This window comes from Prionailurus viverrinus, unplaced genomic scaffold (assembly GCF_022837055.1).
Source record: "Prionailurus viverrinus isolate Anna unplaced genomic scaffold, UM_Priviv_1.0 scaffold_33, whole genome shotgun sequence".
NCBI classification, from domain to species: domain Eukaryota; kingdom Metazoa; phylum Chordata; class Mammalia; order Carnivora; family Felidae; genus Prionailurus; species Prionailurus viverrinus.
In genome coordinates this window covers 3,716,615-3,724,378 of record NW_025927604.1, presented here as the reverse complement: position 1 = coordinate 3,724,378, position 7,764 = coordinate 3,716,615, and the positions used below count along the sequence as shown (strand labels likewise).

Below are 7,764 nucleotides of genomic sequence, written 5' to 3'. Positions count from 1 at the left end.
TTTGGCTTCATGAACCTGAGCCAGACAGCTGGTCTCACATATGAGAAAATGTGAAGTCCAAACTCCAGCCTAGCTGTCTCTGAGCCTGGGGCTCCGGGGAAAGGCCTCATTTATAAAGCTGGCCAAGGGCGGGGGGGATCATCTGCATTTATAGGAATAATTTTAACAACCTCATTACGTGCTCACGAGGGAGCACCTGGCATGTTCATTCTCAAACCCATGTTAGCTTGGGGCCCGGTGTGGGGCGGTCCCACAAATCGTCACTGCATTTTCTTTCCAAAACGATCCGGAAAATCCTTTGCCCAGCAGCACATCTCAAGCGTACTCGTGAGACATCCAAGCAAACAGCCCTAATCGGAGCAGCGGTCGGGTGACGAGAAATCACCAAACGCGGGTCTTCTCAGAAACCATCCCCAGATATCGAGGTGTCGTAGTGACGGCCAGCGAGGACGTACCATGCTCTCTGGCTGGCTGGGACCCTCTGCGACACCGCCGTGTCTCTACCGTTGATCAGAGAGGATCAGAGAGGCCCACACGGCCTGACACCCGGACCCCACTGACCAAATCGGACACAGGAGCCTGGCCAGCCCTGCTGGCGCTCTGAGGCCAGCTTTCAGCACCCAGCGCGAATGATTTTGCAAAATGGGCATCGGTCACTAACCTACAAACACAACACGCTCCGTGAAAGACTATCGTTCCTGTGCTCTGATGTAAGGAACAGAGCTGCTGTGTTTTTTTCCCCTTCTTCTGGCCACCGCTTGGCCTGCGTTATTAAGCCCTGTCCTGGAAAAAAAGCCAAAGGTTCAGGTCACGGCAGTGAACGTCTGAGGCACTGGAAACTTCTCAGCGTGGTACCACACACACACACACACACACACACACACAGGAAAACCCGTGTCTGCCGGGCCCCACTGCGATGAGAACATTTTTAGGAAGGTAAGTCTGTGCGAGACACTTCGTGGTGACCCAGGGACACAGCCGAAAATGAGCTGAGAAGACGTCGCTCCCCCCACCCCACCGAAGGCGGTTTCCGCCTGGCCCACGTGGAAAAGGCATTAGCGGGACGACCTGGCTGCCAGGAGAGGTCGCGGCAGGAAGTGGGGCCCCGGGAATGTACGAGGTCCAAGGTCGGATGCCTCCGAACTGCAGGCCGGGCTGGGCTTCTGGGCCTCCCCCCCCCTCCCCCCCCAGCAGGGCCTCTCTGTCTGGGTCCTGGAACAGTTCCAAACCTTTCAATTGATTGGTTTCTCTGATCAAAGCCTTGAAACGTTGACATCCCAGGATCTTTGGGAGCGTGGCTCCAAATCTTAATTGGCTCTTGAATTATATCGATGAGAATTTGCTTCCAAGCTTAGATCCAGAAGGGATTCTAATCTGGGGGCATTCTGCAGCACAGAGTGGGTTTTACTAGGTAAATGTTTCATCAGCAGCATCCGGGCCCAGTCTACCGAGCTTCATGGGACCCGGGTGTTGTTAGTTTTGGAAAAGCCTAGAGTGACTGGCTATGAGGTGAGGGGGAGGGGGGTGAAGGAATATACTAGAAGCAGGGAGATGAGCTGTTAAATGGACACAAGAATGTTTAAGAGGAAGTAAAACTGCTCAGGAGTCCGTCAGTGCATGCACGTTGGGTGGTATTCCAGAAGCAACGCATTTCGTTAGTGACTCGGGGCAAGCTTCCCTCTGACCGTCCATGCGTCTACTCTTGCCCGCCCCTCGCCCTCCTTCCAGCAGGTGCTCCCACTGTCCCCTTTGCTCATTCCCCCCCTCCTCCTGACAGCCTCCAGCCTGGGAGGGGCAGGCGAGCGGCTTCCCCTGTCCTTCAGTGATGGAGTGCAAACGTGTGCCCGTGGATATGGGTGCTGGGCTCCAGTGAACAATTTCAGCAACATCGGGCCTGTCCAGCAGCCCATGCCATCCGGGGGAGTGGACAGTCTATCATGTTTAAGGTCTGTGTTCTCTCACCCGCCTCCGGAGAGGACGGCAAGGTGCATCGCTCTCCTGGCAAGGGTGCCTTTCCAGGCGGTTAGGACGCCGCATCTGGAAAAAGGATGATAAGCCATGAGGGGCAGTCTTGGCAAAACCCAGACCAGGAGAAGCCAGTACTGTTAGGAAATTCAAGAGCACACTTCCTGTTGTTCTGGAATCTCAGCTGAGGACCTTATGTCGAAGGCCCCAGATAACTGTGCGTACACGGAAGAGGTGGACACACGCTCAGAGCCCGCGGACGCATGTTCAAACTGCCTGTCCCCTCAGTGTTCACCTCTGGCCTATATAAGAGAACCTTAAAATTGATCAGAGATATGATATTTAAAAGGAATTTGTACAAGTAGAGATTACTGTTCTGTATCTGGTCCCTTCTCCTCATGAGAGGTGAGGGAGCTCAGACATCCACCGATGAAGACTGTGGTTGTCAGGGGCACCTGGGTGGCTCAGTTGGTTGAGTGTCCGACTCTTGATTTCGGCTCAGGTCCTGATCACATAGGTCCTGGGATCTAGCCTCACGTCGGGCTCTGCGCTGACAGTGCGGAGCCTGCTTGGGATTCTCTCTCTCCCTCTCTCTCTGCTCCTCCTTCACTCATGCTCTCTCTCTCTCTCTCTCTCAATAAGTAAATAAAATTAAAAAAATAGTGGAGTTGTCAGCCAGAAGGTGAAATTCTTCCCCACCTCGGTGGTTGCTAAGGTGCAGGAACTCACCAACCACCCAGAGCTGAGCATGAGAGAGTTGGGGGCCTGAGTCCAGGCGGGAGAAAGGTACAGGTGGACATCCGTTGGGGCTCCCCTGGGGGACAGTGGAGCCAGGGTGGCAAGAATGGGGGCTGGCACTCCTAGAGTTCGGCCTCGTAAGGATGCATAACATTTCACATGGGCCAAGCGACATCAGAGCAAAGAAATCCTCTGGAGCCTGAGAGCATGAACGGTCTTAGGAAGAAACAAGAGAATTCGAGGAACACTGGGATTTTCAGCACAAATTTTTAATATGCTTCTCACCAAAACAGATTAAACTAAAGAACAAAGCAAACCAACAAACTCAGAGTAAAAACGGCTAACGATGATTCTTGATGCAAAGCTGGGGGATCACACTGGTATCATAACATGCGTTTTGAGGAATATTCACCAAAAGCAATACAAGGAAGAAGGCATGAGGACTTTCTACAGAATTCTGCTTCCCAAGAGGGTGGTGGTGTGAAATAGGAAATCAGCGAAGGCAGTTCTGTGAAGCTCACTTTGGTTGGGGGGGACGGGGTGGGGGGAAGCCAGGGGCCCCGGGGGCCAGTGATGAGCCTGGACAGCCCCTGGTCGGAGGTCTTTTCTCCACCACATCCAACAGCACCTTCAGAGGCAGAAGCAGCAGACCTGGAAAGTCAAGTACAAGTCAGGGTGAAAGTAGAAACACATCGCATATGCTGACTAGACTTAGTGAAAATTTAATAAGAGGGGACTTGGGGGGCCTGGAACGGTGATGTTGAGGGGTTAGACAGGGGAAAACACGAGATAGTTTCTGAAGAGCTTTTTTCAGAACTAAAAACTGAGAGAAAACTGATGCTGTCTACTAGACAATGAGCCCTCAAGATAGAGGACTTGGGTTTGTCCAATGGCCTCTAAGCCTGAATGGAAGAAATCGGCGACAGCCTAACTGAACACGCATAAAAGATTAGGTTACGTCCTTGTAGTTCAGGCATTGTGGCCTGAATTAGGAGGTCCCCAGCGCCTCCTGCACCTTCCAGAAGGCCTGAGTTACCAAACGGATGACGTGAACCCCGTCACTCAGCCCTCTGTCCCCCTGGCAGAGGGCTAATGCAAATGGTGGCAGGTGGCCGGGCAGGAAAGAGGGACAAACATTGACCCATGTGATTTTGGACCCAGGTGGGGGCTGACAAAGAGTTGCCTCCTTCTGAAGGAAATAAACAGCCCGGGACAGAAGTAGAGGAGAATAAACGTAACGTGCAGAATGCATTAACAGTAGATTTTGGAAGATTTGCAGCAGGAAATAAATACTTTATCAGGAAAATTAAAAAAAAAATTCCCTGAAATAAAAGATTATTTGATGACAACATTCTAAGACATACAGGGGGTTTTCGTAATGAAAGAAATGAACTCGGGAGACGGGCCGTATTATTACATCATTCAGTGAAAATTAAAAACAACCCAACTTGTCGCCTGCAACTGGGGTCGGTGAAAACAAATCCCCAAACCTGCACTGTTGGGGGGTGTTGGCTCTCACTCCGTTCCTTCCCTGGATGCCTGTATGAAAACATAATAGGTATCAATAATCCACAAATGGGAAACTTTGATAGAAAGATCTGGCAAAGAGGTTGAGACCATTTATATATGAAATTAAGTCCAAATAATTAGGGATTATGGTTTTCTTAATATGTCAGCATCATCCTTCATGAAGAAAGCCATATAATATGAATATTGCAACAGGGGTACACTAACTGATGCAGCCGTATGTGCTTGAGCACTCTCCCCTCCAAAAAAAAAAAAAAAGGAATGGGGACCTTAACGTAGTGGCATTAATTTTGCCCGTCAGAGATCTCAGGGTGTGTGCCCGGGAGAGGCGTGACAGAAGGCATTTCTGAGGTCACATGATTCCCAGACCGTGAGCATCTTCCTGCTCTGGAGTTCAGGGTTGAAGAGAGCTACTTGGTACCCTGGGGTCCCTGAGAGCAAGCCACTCTGTCTCATTCTTAACAAAAAAACAAAAACAAAAACAAAAAAAACCCACAAAAACAAAAACAAAACAAAAAAAACCAGAAAAAAAACTTTTGTTTTCAACATTTTGAAGGAAAGCCTGAATTTGTTCAGCTTATTGAAAGGCTTTATCAGCTTTGGGAATTTTCAAGGGTAACTTTGAGAACACATAATTTTGTCTCATCTGTGAGCTTTGGAATAGCTGAGACCACGCACGACCAGTTATTTACTGGACAGATCATGGAAGATATTCAGTTGTCCACAAAATGATCAACGTTGGTTAACATTGGTTAACAGTGAGGAAAATTTTGGACAGTGTTGACTGTACTATTTAAATGTTTCTGTTTGACAATTAAAAAAAAAGAACATGGATTCTTTTCATGGTTAAACCCAACAATAAAGGCATCTCATCGGAAAAGAAAGAAGAGGAAAAAGAAACAAAAAGGTAGGAACAATATTTTTATGGCATTGTTTATCTCCTATCCCTTCAACGGTGAAATAGCCAGTCCTGGATGATGATACCTTCTGGGCGTCAGAACAAGAGACTGGAGGGTCTGAACAGTCTTCAGCCTTTGGAGAAAGACGCGGTGATGCTCAGAATATAACCTTCTCTTAGTTAAGATGTGAGGTGCACTTTACCAGTGAACTTTTAGCGAGAGATTTTACACCAATAGAGCTCTGATTCGTCTTCGGATCACACAGAGCATTAAATTAATCAGTCTCACCCACACACGTTCCGATTAATTAATGCCCGGAAGCCTTCAAGTCCCTTCTGGAAGAGACGCTGCTCACTACCGCGAATGAGAAGGTCTGTCTCCTGCTCTCCCCCTTCAGCTCCCGCTTCTCCTCTCTGTCTCATCTGATTTACAAATTTATAACTGTGTCTCTGGAGAGATTAGTGGCACCTCCAGATTTTCAGAGGCAGAAACCTTGCCGTTTATTGAAAATGGTGGAAACCATGTAATTCGCAGTGTACCTGTTCCGTCATACTCCACGTGTGTTCTTCGAAGCTCTGGACTCTGGTGTCGCCTTGGCTCTACTCAGGCGGATCAGGCTTCGTTTCAGTTTTCACCAGATAAACCGAGCAAAAAGTGGCCTGCTTCGTGTTTCTTTCCCGGGAAATAAGAAAAGAAATCCTTCCCTCTGGAATAAATGTAAGAAATGGCTTTGGTTAAAGCTGGGGCAGGTACAGCAGGAATCTGTTTCATGAGCTCTCTGTGTCCACGGGGATGGAATGCGCTCTGGATTCTAGAACTTCCAGGCACCCACGTCGGTCTTGTCGATACCGTACCTCACGCATGGGAACGCCCATGCTCTAAATCAAATTTACTCTTTGGCATTGTAAGGAGGGCAGGGGAAATATTTCCATAGAATTAGGATATTGGCATCTTTCTTGCCAAAAGTCAGAGGATAAGATAGCTGGCTTGCATACTATAAAAAGCACTAATTTGGGCGACGTAGTGGGCGTATTTTAACAACTGCCATACATGCGACTTAATGGATTTCATCAGAGCCTTATATGCAGGATTCCTGGCCAGAGGTTAAGATGGGTGAGTATTTAAGACCTTCACCAGCTCCAGCTTCTACCCCGGTTGTTTCAAAGGGTATCAGTGAAGACAAATTAGCCTTTATTATGAATGACTTTTAGCGACATGCTGATGATGTAAAAATAAAGATAATAAATTTGGACCCACTTTGTAGCCTTTTTCTTCTGCCTTGCTGACATTTCAGCCTAATTCCTTATGCTATTTTATGTGTAAGTAACGAGTTTGGCTCCAAAATCATTTATTTTGGGGAAAGGATGACACAAATTAATAAAACGGTGTGAAGCTGGGGACCCAGGGAGCCACTCTAGCCATAAAATAACAGATTTGGGGCCTTCACCCTTCCTGGTTGGTTAGGAAGCAATAATGAAGCAAGCCTGTCTGGGAGGCAATGGATTTTCAATTAGACTCTGTGTCACTGAGCCCATGGGTCACCTCTAACACTCAAGAACATCTGCCGTGTCCCCTTGATGCCCGAGTGGGCCAGCAGCTGCTCTGAGTGGGCAGTAATGAGCTGGCTCCCGGAGAGAAGTCAGATGGACCCAAGTTGTCACCGTCTCACTGCGACGGTGGCTCACGAAGCCTCAGTGACAGAAATCCCAGTGCCTTCCTCACCCAATTCCCTTGGTTTTCTTCTTTTCCTGGCAAGGCAAAGGTTGTTTCCATTAATACACAACATTACAATGACCACGATCTCCAAAGTCATGGGTTATTTTTAGTGCAAACGAACCCACTACACTTAAAGGAAAAAAAAAATAGACATCACTATGGTGTAATCTATTTGAGTATTATCAGACGTCGTACGCATCTAAAAATAAAACAGGAAAACCAAGCCAGTCGGAAAAATCATTACAGAGAAAAAGTTGTGCTAAGAAGGGTTGTGCTATAATTGCCTTCAACAATTATTCTAGGATGGTCAGGATCCAAAACGCTTATCTCTTGGCTACTCTTTCTTTTTGAAACACCGTGAAATAGAAATACGGCTGGAATCGTTGCAGAATTCCAACTTTTACAATTCGGGCTCACACACACATGAGAAAATAATTAAGGAAATTGCTTTGAAAATTCTGCCGACTTTTAGCACGAAGAATGTTAGAGAGTGCTTTATGATCTATAATAGATCATCTTCTTACAAGCTGCCTTTCCAGCACATAAAGCATCTTTTAGTTTAAATGCATGCTGTAGCCACTCGCTCTTGGGTCGGTGGCCCTCGGCTTCGAACATCAGTTCTCCAGGGGGTTGGGCCGGTGTGCTGGAAACAATCATGGCGAAAGCCTGATTTCAAGACTAGTCACTGCTTGACTTCTCCTCTGAGACCCCCAGAAATTGTACCAACGGGGGCTCACAGTGACAGTGGTTTGAAGAGGCCAATGTGTTCCTCTGGTAGGCGCTGGGTGGAGAGAATTCATGGCAGCCTACAAACCCTGAAGCAAGAGGAGGGACGTGGTTTGGAGAGGTCCCTAATTACTCACATAGCCAGTCACCAACAATTCAGAGAGCTCTACTCCGTGCTGAGCCCCGTTCTCTA

At 47.9% G+C, this 7,764-nt stretch overlaps 1 long non-coding RNA gene across 1 annotated transcript; it reads right to left on the bottom strand.

The window, feature by feature from the left end:
* Positions 1 to 2,986: 2,986 nt before the first annotated feature.
* LOC125158325 (uncharacterized) lies at positions 2,987 to 5,893 on the bottom strand. Its single transcript, XR_007149350.1, has 3 exons — positions 5,669 to 5,893; positions 4,194 to 4,242; positions 2,987 to 3,354 (listed from the first exon to the last, which is right to left on the bottom strand). It is a non-coding gene; the product is annotated as an uncharacterized LOC125158325 (long non-coding RNA).
* Positions 5,894 to 7,764: the final 1,871 nt, after the last annotated feature.